This window comes from Ranitomeya variabilis, chromosome 1 (assembly GCF_051348905.1).
Source record: "Ranitomeya variabilis isolate aRanVar5 chromosome 1, aRanVar5.hap1, whole genome shotgun sequence".
In the NCBI taxonomy this organism is placed as follows: Eukaryota; Metazoa; Chordata; class Amphibia; order Anura; family Dendrobatidae; genus Ranitomeya; species Ranitomeya variabilis.
This window is the reverse complement of record NC_135232.1, coordinates 1,036,509,002-1,036,528,982: the sequence shown is the minus strand read 5'-3', so window position 1 is coordinate 1,036,528,982 and position 19,981 is coordinate 1,036,509,002. Positions and strand designations below refer to the sequence as shown.

The window sequence follows — 19,981 nt, the reverse complement described above, 5'->3', positions numbered from 1 at the left end:
ATAAAGGCACAATAATGGAATATTACAACCAAACACCACAAAACAGTCTACACATCACAACTAGTGATGAGCGAGCGTGCTCGGATGAGGTGTTATCTGAGCATGCTCGGGTGCTAACAGTAACTTTGGTGTACTTGAAAAATAAGTTTGATTCCCCGCAGCTGCATGTCTTGCAACTGTTTGACAGCCGCAACACATAACAGAGATTGTGTAAAAGGCAGGAAATCCCCGGGTGTGTGTTGCGGCTGTTACATCTGCGAGGACTCAAACATTTTTCGAGCTCTCTGAAGGCAGTCTTAGCACCTGAGCATGCTCAGATAACACCTTATCCCAGCATGTGGGCTCATCACTAATCACAACATAAAAGCCATGCTGCCCAGTAGTCAGGTAGGTCTCAGTGCTGTAAGGATGGCGTTCGTCAGGCAGCACTTCTGGCCATGCGACGTGGTAAGACCAACGATGTTGCACTGTGCTGCTCCACCGCAGTGTTTTGTAGGTATACGGCCGTGATGTGATCAGGGAGTTGCTGCAACTGGGTCTAGTTTCGTCACAACCATTGATGGATTTCTTTTGCCGCGTGTTGAAGTAAAATTCTGCATGGAGCGGGACCACATTTACTCATATAATGCTCTGTTGTAACACTGGCACACTAATTTTTGGCCGCACAACATGTGTTGCAGCGAAGTAGCAGTATAGGCCCAACCAGAGTCATCTGTGCATGAGAATCGCAGGACAACTTTCCCCAAAAAATAATTCATGAAAGGTCTGTAGAAAGCAAAATCCTATTTCCCCTTATATTTCATAGAGGTATGAATGGAGCGTAGAGATAGATGGGCCAATACATAGAATTATTGAGCTGTGCCTGCACCATATGGAAAACTGCATGACGCTAATCAAGGACACATCCAGTGGGAAGTCTAACCTACAGACGGGAAATATATGTCTGTAGCTCACTGAACCTACATTGTTTAATGATAAGCACAGTATAAGGTAGCATGGCATCCATCTTGTGTCGCAGAATCAAGCCGCTGCTTTACACTACAGCTCTGCTTGTTGAGAGTGGCTGCAGTGCGGGTATAGACAGACAGTCTGGTAATCACATATAAAGTGACGTGACCCTGCATGGTCAAGCTGTATAATAGGTCTGTGAATGGCCACAACTGATATGAAGGAGCACAAGACCACCAGGGACCATTAGAGCAAGATCAGAACCACATAAACCAGAGGAAAAAATGTAACTACCAGTTATAAACAAGTTCTTAACCAATAAGCCAACAAACAACCTGCACGGACCATACAGACACTGAAGTCTCACATGACATGAACCTGTAGGGACACATCCACTTCATGTACAGGAAGCACATGATGGAACCATCTTACCAGATGAGGCCAGGACTAGCGTCTCATGTCTCACCAGCTTACACATCAATAGTACCTGCTCGTCATCAGGCCTCCTAATTGTCCAACCTCACACTCACATTATTTTATTAGCCTTTATAATTAAATGTGACTGAGGCAGAAGGAATGGTGTACGCTGGTTACTGTGGATGTGACACAGTTTTAGGATTAGGAATTGGACCTCAATCTAGGAGTCACGTCTACATCATGTGACACGACACTTGTAGGACATGGCATTGTCCTGGGCCGGGAGTCATCAGCATGGACACAAGTGTGGGACCTAGGGACTCAATGTGCTGCAGGACCAACATCTGACCATGAATAAAGGACAAGCCGCACAAGGAGAAAACCTCATGTCATTCGCAAAGCAACACAGAACTCACAACCTGGGCATCCCAAGGACATGCGGGATAATAAGACATCAACAGGGAAGACCCCAAAAACAGAGTGCAGCGTGTGCAATACCCTACAGGAATCTGAGGGTAGATTTACCTATTGTTACCAAACGTTCACGTGTTCTAAGGGAACTATCTCCATTAAATAGGGAATTATTATGGTCTACATATACGGTTTATTCTTGGCTCTTCAGCATCTGTACAATGGAGCAAATTCTCCTGAGATCAGACAGTGGTAGGTCATGAGCTGGACAGGTTCTGTGGGTTTGTTCGCCACCCGAAATTGCTTAAAAATTAGAATAGGGATGGAGAGAAAACAAAGAAACATGGCTACATATACGGTACTCACCTCTCTGGCTGCCCATCATCCGGTCTTTTTTCCACAATCGTATCTCCAGCCAGCGGAAACCAGTACTTGAAGCTACACAATTTTACAGTAAGCAGTGACGCCAGAGGCCGCCTGGATAAGGCTGCAAATCCAGACCTATAGTGAAAAGGCTGGAGAAGCAGCATGTGACAACAGGAAAAAGCAGACTGACAGCAGTGAGGAGGCTTAGAGGTGAATGATACATTTAAGATTTTTTTTTACATCTTATATTTGTAACCAAGTTGTGCTTAAGTAGGAAATGTAAGTAATTTGTAAGTAATTTGGTGGGATTCCACAAACATGAGTGATAGCAACTCAGAATGCCTGGAAGAACACTGATTAAGGTGTTATCCGAGCATGCTCGTGTGCTATCCATGTGTCTTCGGTGTGCTCGAAAAAAAGGTGAGTCCCCGTGGCTGCATGTCTCACGGCTATCAGTCAGGGGATTTTTTGCTTGTTAGGTAATCCCTGCATGTGTTGAGGCTGTCGAACAGCCATGAGATTACAGCCAGGGGGATGCAAACATTTTTTAAGCACGCCGAAGACACACGGGTAGTACACGAGCATGCTCACATAACACCTTATCCGAGCACATCCCTAAACAGTATTATTCCAGGCATTCTGAAATTCTATCAAACATATGGACATGGAATCCCACCAAAACATCTGACCACATCATTTATATATAGAGTGCAGAAATCCCTCATGTCTGTGTGCTCCTTATATATAGCAGTAAGTCTACATGCACCAGCTCCGAGACAACATTCTGAAAACTCATCTACAACTACAGGAACGCTTTAAATTTTAATGCTACCAGGCAGAAGTCTTTAAAAGGTGAATATTCTAGCATCGTCATCATTACAGAACAGGCAACCTGTGCAATGAGACAAGTTTGAAAAGAAATATGTTTACACAAGATGAAGTTGAGGAATCATTTACTAATGTCACCTTCTCCCATGTAGGACATTACAGCTCATGACCGGTCAATATGCTACAGTTTTGCAACTTGCAATATGGTTACAGGTTTATAGCTAACTAGATGGTGGCCCGATTCTAACGCATCGGGTATTCTAGAATATGTATGTATGTATGTATGTATGTATGTATGTATGTATGTATGTATGTAGCAGCCACATAGTGTATAGCACAGGCCACGTAGTATATAGGAGCCATGTAGTATATAGCAGACAATTAGTATGTGGCCTGTGCTATATACTATGTGGCTGCTATATACATACATACATACATACATACATACATACATACATATTGTAGAATACCCGATGCATTAATACAGACCACGCAATATATAACAGTGGCCACGCAGTATATAACACAGCACACGCAGTATCTAGCAGTCACGCAGTATATAACACAGGCGACGTGGTATATAACACAGCCCACATAGTATCTAACACTGGCCATGTAGTATATAGCAGCCACGTGGTATATAACACAGCCCACGTAGTATACAGCAGTGTGGGCACCATATCCCTGTTTAAAAAATTAAAATAAAAAATAGTTATATACTCACCCGCAGGGATCCAGCGAAGCTCTGGTGATGCGCGCGGCTGCCGCCATCTTCCGTTCCCAGGATGCATTGCGAAATTACTCACATGACTTAGCGGTCTCGCGAGCCTTCTGGGTAATTTCTGGGTTAGTCTTCTGGGTAATTTCGCAATGCATCTCTGGGAACGGAAGATGGCGGGAGCCGCGCGCGCCTCGGCGGACTACGGAAGGTGAGAATAGCAGGTTTTTTGTTTATTATTTTTAACATTACATCTTTTTACTATTGATGCTGCATAGGCAGCATCAATAGTATAAAGTTGGGGACACACAGGGTTAATAGCTTAATAGCAGCGATAACGGAGTGCGTTACCCGCAGCATAACGCGGTCCGTTACCGCTGGCATTAACCCCGTGTTAGCGGTGACTGGAGGGGAGTATGCGGGCGCCAGGCACTGACTGCAGGGGAGTAGGAAGGGACTAATCGAACAGTGCCTGTCGCTGACTGGTCGCGGCAGCCATGACAGGCATCTGGCGAGACCAATCAGCGACGCGGGATTTCCGTTACGGAAGTTGCGGACAGAAAGACAGAAGTACCCCTTAGACAATTATATATATAGATAAATATAACATGTGAATCATAAGTTATAACCAGTCGGTGGCTCAGTGGTTAGTGTTTTCTTGCAGAGCCTAAGTCTTGGATTCGAATAGGAATAAGGACATGCACTATATGAACTCTAGAACTGGCACATCTCAAACTCTGAATTCAGGTTTTTCCTTTCAGTCCCATTGCTGAAGGTGTATAAAATAAAGCCCTCGACATGCATTCTGCCCTTACTAACATATGTGGAAGAGAAGTCACCAACGATCTGCTGGATCCATAACTGTAGGGATCCAGACTTCCTCTGGCATTTATATCGGGACAGCACAAGAAGTGTGTCTCCAGACACGGGCCTTCATGGTCAGACAGCATTAGATCATCAAGCACAATGCCAAGTGCAGGATGGAGTGGTGTAAAGCCACCACCACTGGACTCTGCGGTTGCCGAATGCCAGAAGGGGAACCATACCAAGACATCTTGGACAACTGTAGCTTTAACTTTGTGACAACAGTTTGGGGAAGGTCCTTTTCTGTTCCAACATGCTGTGCCCAGTGTACAGAGAAGGGGGCATGAAGGATTTCCAATGTCAGGTGTAATGCACATGTGTCCAATAGGTTTATCCAGATAATGCAGCTTCATTGAGTTGCATATTCTTTCCATGTTTGTGCAATTTCCTTTGCTTTATTGCCACACTAAAAACGTATGGGGAGGATAAATTACGTTATTTGCGAGTGCATGAAAACGGGAACTATTAGATAGGGAAATTAACCTAACAGTTTAGCTGGACAGCAACTAGGTTATGTGCACAAAACTTTACAAAAAAAAGCCACTTGTATCTAAAGTAAGAGTAGTTTGATGCTTGCACATATTAACTTGTGAGCAGCTTTGAAGCGGAGCTGAATGAAGAATGCATCGGTCAGTTCTTTTAACGGAATGGTGTCTTTGGAAACTTAAAGCAACTAAAATAAGTTGAAAAGACTCAAGACCGCAAGTGGTTTTGCATTGCAGCTCACATGTTCATTCTTTTTACGGTTATTGATAAACCCTTGAGGATGTGTGCCATGGAGAATTCCCACCTGTAAAAGACGTCGTGTGTACATACCCTTCAGGTATGTTCCCTCATTGCATAAACACCGCAGACTGTCTGGATTTTCACTATAGAAATATTGCAGTGAACATGGCACATACCCCGAAGGCCGTAGTTTAAGAAGCTTGTTGATGGTAAAGTGAAACCTCAAGCACACTCCATGGAAAAGAAAAAAAACTGCTGCAGAATTAAGAGCAAGCTGGAGATTTTCAGATCTGCACAATGCAGAAATCATGAATATTTCAGATGCACGGAACAGGATATTCCACAGAAATTTACCACAGGTGAAAAGAACTTTAGGCCGCATTCAGATGTCAGTTTTTGTTATATATGAGAAAAAAGGACGGAGTCTCATCAGTGAGAAACGGCCCTCACAAGGCATCGGAGTTCTGTCAGATTTTTTTTTCACGGACTTGTCTACTTTCATTTCAGAGTCCAATGCTACACTCAGATCTATTTATCGTACAGATCTCCATGGATTTTGCACAAAACAAGGTCTACAAAATATCAAGACATGTTAATAGCCTCATAGCATGTTCACACTGTGCGTTTATCAGGCATGAATATATCCAAGAATTCTTATTCCTGATAATCATGCAGTGTAAATGCTCCTCTAGGCTGTAAGATCTTGGCACACTGCTTGCAATCAGCATTGATGTGAAAAATTGGAGTAACTGGCATTACACAGCACAAGGCCACGTGCATACATTGAATATTGTGAGAGTTTTTTACCTCAGTATTTGTAAGCCAAAACTACGAATGGGTGGAAAAAAGAAGTGGTGACTTATTTCTATTATACTTTTCCACTATTTGTTCCACTCCTGGTTTTGGCTTACAAATACTGGAGGTAAAATACTGACCAAATACTGACCGTGTGAACGTGGCCCAATAGTTAACCAACGAAAGGGCAGGACTCTGGCACCTGATGACTGTGTACCAGACTTGTATGCGCGGTGTCCAAAGTAGAGCTGGAATTTGATGAAAGGGGAGATATTTAAATATATAAAAAATGTTTGTCAACATAAAAAATGTAAAAATTACACTGCCAGTTGGTTGTAACGAAATGTACAGGCGCATGCCAGAATACATTAACAATCACATTTCAGACACATGGACTTTGCTGGTACCATCCGTGATGGCGGAAAAGACTGACGTGTCTTGTGATTTTTGTTCAGACACATGGACACCAAAAAACAAAAAAAAAACACGGACATGTGCACAGCACCACACTACACTATAATGGATGTATGCTCCAGACAAGAAACATGGACATCGGAGCTAAATATAACCCACATTAGCTGTTTGAGTGAACTGGTCAGTAACAACACATTGCAGAAAGAAACCGAGTAAGACCGGGATCACACTAGCGTATAACACGGCCGAGGGCTATGGAATATAACATTGCATAGCATTCAGGCCAGTGTTTTACTATGGGGCAGCTGAGATCTGCAACTATTTTATCATACCGATTCGGTCATTAGCTGCAGCAGAGTACTTGCCTGTACCCTGGGTCATCAGCTGCACTGGAGTATATGCACGTACCCCGGGTCATCAGCTGCACTGGAGTATAAGCACGTACCCCGGGTCATCAGCTGCACTGGAGTATATGCATGTACCCCGGGTCATCAGCTGCACTGGAGTATATGCACGTACCCCGGGTAATCAGCTGCACTGGAGTATATGCACGTACCCCGGGTCATCAGCTGCACTGGAGTATATGCACGTACCCCGGGTCATCAGCTGCACTGGAGTATATGCACGTACCCCGGGTCATCAGCTGCACTGGAGTATATGCACGTACCCCGGGTCATCAGCTGCACTGGAGTATATGCACGTACCCCGGGTCATCAGCTGCACTGGAGTATATGCATGTACCCCGGGTCATCAGCTGCACTGGAGTATTTATACGTACCCCGGGTCATCAGCTGCACTGGAGTATATGCACGTACCCCAAATCATCAGCTGCACTGGAGTATAAGCACGTACCCCGGGTCATCAGCTGCACTGGAGTATTTGCACACATCCTGTGTCATCAGTTGCAGCAGATTTATTTTAGATCACAACAAACATTTAATATTGACAGATTTCCATCTAGTTAATCTTGGACACTGGTCAGTTTAGGCCTCACACGCTACAAGCCTTGGTTTACTATAATTATAGCACGTGACCATCATCTCAAAAATCACACAATGATATATGCTAAGGAATATTAATTGGCAATGCCAAAAATCATAAAATGTGTGAGATTTCATTAAAACTTAAAGAGGTTTTATTACTAAAAATCAGTTCTAAAACCACAACAGACAATACCACAGTGTGTGGCGGTGAAAATCCATACACTGGCATCTGCCCAATGCAGCATAATGGAGCAGCCAAAACCCACTATGGTACACAGCATTTACCTGCAAATTATCACTATGGATGCAGGCATATACTGCAGGTTTTTTGCAGACATGTTCCCTTTAATTAGTGATAGTGGAAAAATACATATTACGTAATAGCCATTAGCCATTGTTACAGGTCAGTCACATGGTGATAACTAGGAGATTAGATAAAATTTCACAATCTGACAAGTAGTAACAACACACTTGGCATTACATTAGGGTGGCAATGACCTTTTCTGGGACCCAGTTTGGAAAGTTTTGTACTTGCATGAGATACTACAACACTGCATCTTGTCAGTGGGGGCAACGTCACGATGTCTCACCAAGATACGGAGGGGGTAATGGAGCCTATAGGCATCTATAGGTGCAGTGTCAAAGCAAAACCACAAACCAAAATCTATCTGCACGGTGACTGCAGACCCTCAGTCATCTACACAGCTTCATGTTTGCATGTGACCCTCCACTTGACAATGTCCCTGTTACTTAGCTGTCAGTTACCTTGCCTCTCCTAAAGGCTCATTCACATGAAGTTTCAACAGAATTTTGTCTGAGTTTCATCAGTGTTTCTCATCCAAGAAAATTGGACCGACTGATGGCGTCAGAGTGTTGCCTTATCTTTTTCTCTGGCGAGATATACATTGCCAATTTTGTTGTGACACGCAGTAAAATATAAGACATGTCTCATGTGAACAGCCCCATTTATTATTCTAGGTATGATTACTATTAATCAAAAACTCGGATAGCACTCGTACGCAAAAAAAAGAAAAAAAAAGGACCTCCGAACCAGTCCTTAGCCACGAGCCAGACATATGTGCCTATTCCTGCAGTACAAAAACTCCATGTGCAAAAGGATTATTTGTAAGGGTGAAAAATAAAGTTATATACCTCACTTAAAGGGCCACTGTCACCCCCTCCAGCCGTTATAAACTAAAAGAGCCACCTTGTGCAGCAGTAATGCTGCAGTCTAACAAGGTGGCTCTTTTAGTTTTTGATTCCGTTATTCCCTCAATAAAGCGTTTTAAAATTTGCTTTAACTACCTGTCTGCAGACCTGGAGGTGGTCCGAAGCCTCCTCTGTGAATCTCCCAACTGCCGTCACTCTTCTCTTCTGGGGATGTGGTCGCCGCCCCCTTCGCGCTGTTTCTTCTTAAATCCGGCGCCTGCGCTGTGCGTGCCGGCCTGGGACAGGCGCAGTCTTCATTGTCCGTCATAGGTCAGATGCAGGGTGCCTGACTGCGCCTGTGCCGGCAGTGCGGCCAGCCTGTTGCTGAATCCCCGCCCCGTGTTATTCATTATGCACAGTGCGGGGCTGGGGTTCCTGGGCATGCGCACTGCCCCCAGCTCAGACGCTCCCCCAGCTCCCCCGCCTTCCAGCGTTATTTGCGGCTGCTTCATTCCAAACGCTGGCAAGGAAACCTGTATATTACGGCAACGCTGGAAGGCGGGGGACCGGGGGAGCGTCTGAACAGCGCAGTGCCCATGCCCAGGAACCCCAGCCCCGCACTGTGCATAATGAATAACACAGTGCGGGGCGGGGATTCAGCAACAGGGTTGCCGCACTGCCCGCACAGGCGCAGTCAGGCACCCTGCATCTGACCTATGACGGACAATGAAGACTGCGCCTGTCACAGGCAGGCACGCACAGCGCAGGCGCCGGATTTAAGAATAAACAGCGCGAAGGGGGCGGCGACCACATCCCCAGAAGAGAAGAGTGACGGCCGTTGGGAGATTCACAGAGGAGGCTTCGGACCGCCTCCAGGTCTGCAGACAGGTAGTTAGGGCAAATTTTAAAACGCTTTATTGAGGGAATAACGGAATCAAAAACTAAAAGAGCCACCTTGTTAGACTGCAGCATTACTGATGCACAAGGTGGCTCTTTTAGTTTATAACGGCTGGAGGGGGTGACAGTGGCCCTTTAAGCTAAAGGAGAGTTAACACCACACCACTTTTCAGAGTAGTCCGGCTTCAACCTGAAAGCATGCCCCCTTGGCTGTAACAGACATTGGCACAGCGGCATCATCGACACAGGGCACCGGAAAGTCTCTGCACACATGCACAATATTCTGGGTCCTGGACCCGTTGAAGTGCACACCGAGCAAAACGGCCGTCGTCCACTTTCTTTTCCCCGCATCCCTCTGAACACCGGCCGTTCCCATGGACTTTGTAAGTCAAAACCTATAATGGTTTAATAATGACTCCTTCACTGCAAACGGGTTGAGTGCCGCATCTTTTCATTTTATGCAAGGTTCTTTGATCTAAAGTCATGGCAGTGGTTTAAGTGGTGGTATGAGACTGGTAGAAGACCCGACTGGTCCAGCTTTATGTTGAGATTCGATCCAGAATGTAGCAAGTAACAAAAAAAATAAATAAAATGTTGTTCTAGAGTTCAGCATACTTTTAGCAAACCAGCGTGTAAGGCAAAGCAGACCTCATGTGTGGCCATATTAAGCAGTCTGAATGAAGGCTAAACCATTCCACAAACAAAGCAATTAATATACATTATGTAAAAATTCAGTCCCCAAAGGTCCCTTCACTACAGGGAGCTACCATATGGCCCGTTTCACATGGCCCAGATTTAGCCTCATTTACATGCATTAAAAGCAAAATATATTATAAACTGGGTAAGCAAAAATTTTATTTTGCACAGATTAAACTACACAGACCTTCTGCAACATCCTGAGGCCAACATTGCAGGTAATGGTTAAAAAAAAAAATTATAAATTGGGACACAAAGATATCCAGTAGGGGTGGCATTCAGGCCACAATTTGCTATGCAGCCCAAGTATTAGTACTCCAATCTCCTAAATACACAAAGGGGTACATTAAAGTAATCCAATAGCTGATCCCCTGCTCCCAACCCCTTGAATCATGGTTAGCTCAACACAAACCACAAGACAGTCTGTTCCTTGTGTGGCTCCGGGAACAGCTGTATATCTAGCGGCATTACTTGGGATACCGGACATTTCCCTGGCCACCTATGGACGCCGGACTGAAATGCGTTGTGCACAAGACTGACATCAGTTGTGTCTGGCTCAGACAGAGTTAATCTTTATAAGTGAACCCAGCACAGAGAAATATTAATGATAATGGTAGTAAAATTAGGATATTAAAAATCCTTCCGTTTAATATTTAATTGCAGAACTCTGAAAACTCTTGGATTTAGCAAGTCATTTGAGCCATTATTTAGTATGCGAGGTAGGGCTGGGATTCTGCAGAACTTTTTAGTATCTGCGTAGGTTCTCCCTTTGGCAGCGCATTGCTAATAAACCATGCAGAAGTGGGCTCCGGAGCCTACAGCAATATCCCATTGTGTCCGCTTATAGGTAGGACGCTGGGATGGGAGGTAGTGCGCGTCACCAATCAGGACGGCGGCTTCCCGAACACAACATTCCAGTTTGTGCTGACAGAGCCAAGTGTTGGAGGATTAGAAGTGCGGCAGCGTCACCAGCACATCACTACATACAGAGATAGACAAAGCGTAGGCTCCCAGCTAATCCATAAAGTTATAGGTCCTGCAGCTCGTCTCCGCATTCCCCATTATTTGTGCAGTAATCACTGACATCAATCCTCCTCTCCAGCGGAGCTCACAATCCAATTATGAGGAGAAAAGCCGAAAAGAGCCTGCTCTCCAACACCCAAGCCCATAAAAGCAGGCAGGGAGACACCAAAGAGTATGCACAGGTCATAAAGGCATCACTAAGCTTAAAGGTGTTTAGGCTGTCACGTTACATAAGGAATTTACCAGCTTGTCCTTATGGGATTTAGAAGTCCTACAGCAGGGAGAAGGACGGTGCCCTTTGTCACCTTCTTCCAGCTCTAGACAAGGGGCTGGTGCTGGGAACTCCAGGCATGGTGCAGACCTCACTGCGGGGCCTTAGGGTTTACTAAATAGATTCAGAAAGTCCCTGAAGGCTCCATTTCCTTTCACAGCCATGCCTAGCAGAAGGAACAGAAGTCACTCACTAACCTTCTCCAGGATGTCCTTGCTGGTCAGACAGGACACCTTGGTGGTGGAGAGCGCGTCTCCGTCCTCTGCAGTCGCGGATGCTCCATACCACAGGCACTGCAGTATTCCCAGCTCTGGACAGCTTCTCCACAAGGCACTTTTCCCAGGCAGCACTATGCAGGCGAAGCTTTACTGACTTGCTGCAGGATTACAAAAGAATTTCCTTTAGAAAGGTTTGCCAGCGTTTAGTCATACCCACCGCCAGATCTAGCCCCTGGTTGGAGGAAAACCCTGATAATGATGACTTCCATCCCAGGAGCAAGGTCCACAGGGATGTGCAGCACACAGACCCACAGGACAAAGTGGCCAATGCGGAGCCTATCCTCCCTGGACGAAGGGGGTGGAACCAGAGCGAAGGCATGTCAGCATTCCCAGTTGCCTAGCAATGACTAGGGACATTCTGAAGGAAAGCATGAATGACAAGGAATGGGGAGAGAAAAAGTTTGAAAAGATCAAGATGATAAAAGGTTCAGATTGCATTTCTTCCTCTGTGCTGGAGACCACCGGCGATCCAGCGTCCTAGTCATCTGTGTCTAATTATAATCTGCCTTGTACTGTCTTGAAAACAGGATGCACAGTCAGCGATTTTACCTCCACAAATGGAGAAGACTTGGCATCCGACCGTCTGCAGTATTACACGAGACAGCGGAGGAACGGAGGGGAATCTACACCTGCAGACCACCCCATCTTCACATGGGGCACAAATCATACCTTGCACCTCAAGTAACAGAGATAATCTGCTGGGACAACTTGGTACTTTTTGTACACATTTGTGTAAATAAAAAAAAAAAAAAAAAAAAAACACATTGTGTACAATCTGTAAATGTATAATAACAATAATAATTATAATTACTATTTTATTTATACAGCTCTGGCAAAAATTAAGAGACCATCACATCAAAACCCTGTCATGGGCAGCCCAATCTCCAGACCTGAACCCCATTGAAAACCTCTGGAATGTAATCAAGAGGATGATGGATAGTCACAAGCCATCAAACAAAGAAGAACTGCTTACATTTTTGCACCAGGAGCAATGTGAAAGACTGGTGGAAAGCATGCCAAGACGCATGAAAGCTGTGAATAAAAATCATGGTTATTCCACAAAATATTGATTTCTGAACTCGTCCGGAGATAAAACATTAGTATTGTTGTGTCTAAATGATTATTAACTTGTTTTCTTTGCATTATTTGAGGTCCGAAAGCACAGTTTTTTTTTAATTTTGACCATCTCTCCTTTTATATATATATCGGTGTATGTGTGTGTATAGTATATATATATATATATATATATATATATATATATATATATATATATATATATTAGAATATAGGGAATGTTAGGGAGTGTTGCTATACCTTCCACAGAGACCTTATGTAACAAAACAAAAAAAACATCTCATGTGTGCTGGCATGTTTAACATTGGCAAGTGTGTGGTCCATGTTGATGGCAAAGAATAAAACCGAACTCCACCTTGGGGTGCCGTCACATTGGGCTTCTCTTCACGCTCATGGGTTCCGTTGGGGCTTGCGTGCGAAGCCCCTGCACGTAAAATGTGATTTGGACGTACGCTATAGCCATAGACTATAATGGGTCCTGCAGAGCGAACTTGCACTCTGCCATGCATCATTTTCGGACTTGTACTGGAGGCGGACACACAGACGTAGTAGACTGCATATGATGTCTTTCAGACAAATTCAGCCTGAAAAATTACTCACAAGAATCAAGAAACATGTCTATGTCTTCATCATCACTTTGGTGAGCACTGCAGTCTGTCCTTCACACATTTTTGTGCATGGACTATAGGTCTGCCCAGTCAACGAAAAAAGGGGCCAATCAGTAATTCCAGGCAGAACAGCTTTAAAATGTAAGGTGATGTGCCTGGCGAACCATAATAATCACAAACGATAAGACGAGGTGGTGCCTCCACACTGATGATATAAATAAGGAATATTCCAGGAGACTCCATGAAATTATGAGGTGGTTTATTATCTACACATGTCGAAATCATCCGATTTCTTCATCAGGGCACAAACCACAGTAAGAACATAGTATGGTGACAGGCTTAAATAGGACGTACACTGAAATAAAAGCGCCAAAACAGACAGGAGCACACGGATGGCGCTGATCTTCCCAAAGCTCCAATATGGTTATGTATTCCACAACTCCACCAGGTGGGCGCACCCCTGCCCCCCACTGCACCCTTTAATACCCTTTATTATTTGTAACCATGATGAAACTGGTCCCTTACAACTGCTGATCAGCTGAAGTACGAAGGACGTGGTCAGACAGCGTAACTCGGCTGCAGAGGCGCGTATGACGATTCTTAGTTTTATTCTCAAGCTGAATTCTTGTATTATGCAAATTGCAGTAAATAAAATAATTCTAAACCAGGGCTGTGTAGAGACAATGCTAGCAAGATGGATGACATCCACCATCCGGGGAAGAAGGGTTACTTCCATCTGGACTACAGGGAGAGAGATGGGACATTTCTAAAAAACTGACTGCAGTGTCACCGCATTGACAAATCAAAACTGTACGATTCCCAAATTGTGGGACCTGACCCCATTCAACCCCGTTATCGGCTACTTCTCACAGGCCACGACATTTTTGCAGGGCTTATTCGTAACCACGAATATTTCAGGTGTGCAGTGGTGAGGTAAATGGACCCCAGGTCATTTTTCATCACTTCTCTTAGGCAGGAAAATGAATCTGACAGTTACTACACAATTTATTTTCCCAGCAGCATCTGCTGTGGACACATAAGCACTGGACTAGTGGAAGCCCCCTCACTGCTCAGGTGACCCCCGCCTGCTTCTTTATCAGCCAGCATGGAGAACAGCTCCTATTCTGACAGACACCGTTCATCCATTCTTTAAATGATCAACCAATTCATTGCGACCCCCAGCGTCCGTCCAACCTACAATTACATAGAAGTGCACAAAAGCGATTCCACAAAACAACCCTACACTTACCCGCAATATTCATTTATATATTTAATAACCCAGTATTTTATATTCATGATCTTACAGGACAGCAGCCAATATAATCGCACAGTATGTAGGTGTTTGTTTTAGGGGGGGCTCTGCCTCTATAGAAGACATTCACTTCTATGGGTAAATCCAGTGATGCATCTGCAGGTACAAGCGCCCATATCCACAAGGGACAAAAGGAACCACATCCAAGCAGGTCACAGTCCACACTTCGCCTTCCTCATTCCTCAAGAGGAAGACCGCCATGCACATCCATGCCATCAGCACAAGTAGACGCAGATGCTGCCCCTTTAAGAAGTGATCCCGACATACACTGGAATGTAAAATTATACCAAGTAAATAGTGCAAGCACTCATTACACAAGAGGAGACTCAGGAAAGTGAAGGAGGGGTGCGGTGTGCCGGCCTGTCACCGAGTAAAGTTCAGTAGCCTGCGGCAGCACCAAGGTGGAGCCACCTCCAAGCATTGCTGAAAGTTTTGTTTTATTTAAACTTTGAAACAAAACATCTATCAAGTGAAATTCCTTCCATGTACACAGCACAGTACAGAGGTCATGGCAGGTTACATATTAATCACACTAGAACCTGCCACTAACCTATCCGGGGATAGTCATGGTAAAGCGCCACAACTAGAGGAACTACTCTATAAAGAATTACAGTAGGTACAGCAGGTACTACTACTTACTACTGCTACAGAAATAGTGAATATATGCACACGTACTATAGCTGTACGATTTTCCGTATCATCCCAATATAAAATTTTATATCTCTCAAATTTTACACTGGCCAATAGGCTTCATACTAGACTCACTACTGCTGATTAGACTTTTCAGAAGTCTCATCCTCACAGACAGGATTTCAGGCGCCGGCTACTTTTGAAAACAGCGGTGGTGAGGAGGCGGCGCCCGGCACCAAGAAGATGTGAGTGACAGCTGTGTGGCGTCTGAAGCAGGGGGGGAAACGCCGGCCCACTTGACTGAGGAGCAGGTATTTCAGACAAATTATAAAACTGATTAATTCTCTAGTTCCAGCACCCAGAACTAAAAAAGAGCCACCTTGTCAGAATGCAGCATTACTGCTGCACAAGGTGGCTCTTTTAGTTTGAAACGACTGGGGGGTGGGGGGGTGGGGGGGGTGACAGGTTCCCTTTATACAGAACATTTTCTGATAAATTCTCTTTCAAGACAATCTGTCAGTAGGATCAAAGCCGTGTATATGGGCACGTAGGTCATAGGAATCTGAGTAGATGATACCTTGATATCTGCGATCTGAGGTCTTACTCCTGAGAAAGCCACATTTTCTTGTGTAAATGAGCAGTTATGGGATGATAAATGCAGGGACTAGTGACTTCTCGTTTCTACATAGAACAGAGGGAAAAAAAACTATTAGTTGGGTAGAAACGCAAAATTAGCAATTGTCAGTAGACAGTGCTATATTATATGTTGAATGCATTGCAATACATTAAAATGACACATTTTAAGGAAAGCTTTTTAAATAAGGGTGTGGGGAGTAAAACCAGTGCAAGACATGCAAAGACAGACAGGGATCGCCTGCTCTACATGTCTCTCACTGGTAATGCCCCCTTTCATTTAAAATAATCTCTGGAGGCAGTGTCCGGCCCATAGATCTTAACAGCTCATTTACATATGAAGAATAATGTGGATTCTCCGGAATAAGACATCAGATCACATATCACGGTATCAGAATATTCAGCATCCTGTAACCTACATGCCCATATAGACGGCTCAGGACGGTGGATTCTAGCGACACATTCCCTTTAAATAAACCATGGCCCTGACTCAACAAGAGTAGTAATTTTCTCATCAGTCTTGATGAGGGGGCATTGTGGAGTCAGATGCTCCTGATGACGACTAGGGTCACACACCCCACCATAAAGTATTTTGTTTTATCGAGACAGTTCTGCTGATCAGTGTGATCAGATTTTCTTGGATGTAAAGCAGATTAAATAAAATAATTTTCTCCATCGTCTCCATTCTGTCAGTCCGTGAAAGTGTCCCTGTACTCAGATGTCATCCGAGTGCGGTCCGATGTTTTCCATGGACTGACTGGCATGGCAGAGTACAATCCAAATTTTGGAAGAGCTATGCAGAACTAGTGTTAAAAAGCCAAAAGACGCCAACTTTCTTTTGCACAACTCAGCGCTGCCAAGTTTTTTACAACTTTTCAAAGTGATGACTGATATAATCCCTTCGATGAATCAGGCCCATAAAGTCTGATTTGGGAACACCCCCTGGAAGAAATTTCTTAAAAGGGTTGTCCACTATTCAGACAACCCCTTCTGAATTCCTAACGTTATCGCTCTTTGTAAAGTATCAGCTGTACTCAACTCCGGTGTCAGCGACATTTCATTAGTGCCGACACAATCTCCCGGGGACCTCATGACACTGGCCTCAGGGATCCCATGACATACGCTAATCAGTACTGGCATCACTTCCCCCTCCTAGGGACATACATGACATCTTGATGAATGGGGAGGGCAGCAGGAGCAGCTTTCACTTCCTAAAGATGTCTAAGGCTACTTTCACACTAGCGTCGTATGACGCACGACGAACTGCGTCGTTGCGACGTACCGACGCAAGCAGTGAAAGCGCCGCACAACGGGGGGCAGCGGATGCTGTTTTTCCACGCATCCGCTGCCCCATTGTGAGGTGCGGGGAGGAGGGGGCGGAGTTCCGGCCGCGCATGTAACGTTTTTTGGTGCCGACGGTCCGACGCAACAGTAGCACGACGGTTGCGACGTGTGGCAATGTGTCGCTAATGTTAGTCTATGGACAAAAAATGCATCCTGCAAGCAATTTAGCAGGATGCGTTTTTTAGTCACAACGACGCATTGCGACGTGCAGTGCACAACGCAAGTGTGAAAGTAGCCTTAATATGTCCAAATGATGGGAGTGTGAAGACCGCACTGACTGGTTGAAGGGATCACATGAAATAATGTGATGTGAGACAGTGCTGACACCGGAGGGTTAGTATAGGGGTTATTTTATTGGGGGGGAAACACGGATTCAGAAAGGGATGTCCATGTAGTGATGTAAACAAAGCTTATTCGAAGAAAAATATGAAATCATTCACACCATTTGTTATTAAATCTTTTCACGACATAAAATATATCATTTTTTCTCTATAGAGGACATTGGTTCAAGTCTAGAAGAGATGTGGTTTTTTTACACCATTGTGATGGGTGGGGGCCCAATGGAACAGATAAAGCAAGTAATCCTGCCTTATTTAGATTAGAATGTAAAATCCATGAAGCAGACTAAGAATGTGACTAAGGGCACGCTATGGGACCGCATATTACCTGGCTGACATCAGTAATGATGGGAATAATTCACGTTTGACTCGTACATAAATACTACAGTGACTCACCTTCTCACCACAAAGACTCCGCAATTGAAGGATAATAAGCGTGTCTGTTCGTATATAAAAACAAATATTTCCAAATGTATATTCCAGCTAGTTTAGTGCTAATAGAAGCTAATCTGAATAGGCAGAGGCGCAGTGTAAAGCATGGTGGATAATGCAGCTACACTTCGTTTAGCATATACAAATTTTAGTCCACAACTCCACATTCTTTATACATTTAATGAAATCCTGATGTCATCCAATATGGCACCTTTGTATCTAGGTTTAGACTCCTTCACAGTTTCCTCATCCAATAGCCGCAGACGGCAGAGCGGGGGCGTTACAGGACACAACCGGGCAAACAAAATAAAGAGCAGTAACGTAGTAACAGTCAGGAGACAAGAGCCTATTTACTTGTGGGGCCACATGGTCTGTGTTCAGGCACAGTGCCAGCACCATGATGAGCTGCCTCACGTGGCCGCATACCAGCCCGAGCAAACACCATCGTAACCGGCGCACGGAACTTACTGTAAGATCAAATGTAAGAGGGACAGTCAGCTCCTAATCTCCAGGTCACGTAGACGTGAGGCTTGTCAGCCCAGCATTAACATTTCATCAGCTCAGATGGCCGCACAGAACAGCCTTTATTGCCTTCCTTGCTTGCAGACGTTATTGGCTGTATAAGTAGTAATTGTGGAGAGGTCCTTATTCCCTGGGACTTAATGCAGACTCACATTTGCCATATTATTTTTCCAGCTGGAGTACAAGCTGCTGATCTCCTGATTCAGGAAGGGTTTCTTTTTCATTCCTGCGCCTTTCCATCCCCGAGATATGACCCTTCTCCCCTGTATAGACATCGAGGATTTTTAGTCAACTGGGTGTAACCCTCTAAATAAGACATCCACAATGAAGAGCTGATGACCAAACCCACTTGCCTAAAAAAAATATAAATTAAAAAAAATAAAATCTATATGCAGGGATGGCGTGAATATATCAGAAAAGCAGCATCGGAACAAAAAAGAGAAAAAAAAACTTCAGATTCAGGAGAACAGCGGCATTTACACAGATCGGAAAAATGATAATTACTTACCGGTAATTTGATTTTCCAGAGCCATGACAGCTCCGCACATTGAGAGATGGTATCCACCCCCAGGAACAGGAAACCAGTAGCAGAAATAAAAGAAGGGGGCGGCACCTCTCACCTCAGTTTTTGTTTCAGAGTATGCAAGGTAACCGCCAAATTAGTACATCAGTATTTTATTAACAACGTCACTTTTGTACACCTTTTATATTTAAATGAGTTTTTTTGTTTTATATTATTATGTTTTTGGGTTTTTTTGTGCATCACACAACCATCACCAAGATAGGGAGGGAACTAATGCAGTGCAGTCATGGCTCTGGAAAATCAAATTTTTAAGTAATAATCATTTTTTCCCTTCCCCATGACAGCACCGCACATTGAGAGGAAGAAATAGAATAGAATCCTAGGGTGGGACAACAGCAGATAACATTTTCCTACCAAAGAATAGATTTGAGGGTCCTAGGTCTAGCCTGTAGTGGAGGAAGAAAGTGGATGGTGAAGACCATACTGCTGCCCTGCAAATCTGTTCCAAAGATGGATTAGCCCTATCAGCCCAAGATGTGGCTATGGCCCTTGTAGAGTGAGCTCTTGTACCCAGTGGGGGAGTTTGATCTGAGGAAGAGTAAGATAGTGAAATAGCCATAAGAAGCCACCATGCAATAGATGGATTTTGAGGCTCTCTTACCCGTTTGCCCCCTGGAAGGAGACGAAAAGGGATGACTACTGTCGCCATGGTTTTGACATTTCTATGTATTGGAGTAGGCAACGTCTAATGTCAAGCAAATGGAAGGCTTGTTCTCCCTGG

The 19,981-nt window shown here is 44.4% G+C and overlaps 1 protein-coding gene across 5 annotated transcripts in view; it reads right to left on the bottom strand.

Annotated features, from left to right (window-relative positions):
* Window positions 1–19,981, bottom strand: part of MTUS1 (microtubule associated scaffold protein 1) — a 249,035-nt gene that overhangs the window by 183,381 nt on the left and 45,673 nt on the right. For 2 of the 5 annotated variants that reach the window (XM_077279668.1, XM_077279670.1), the window contains exon 1: window positions 11,704–12,075. The exons of the other annotated variants lie outside the window; for them this stretch is intronic. The gene's annotated coding sequence lies outside the window, so the exon portion shown is untranslated. Of the gene's footprint in view, window positions 1–11,703; window positions 12,076–19,981 lie in introns of those variants that run through there. 5 annotated transcript variants of the gene reach the window in all.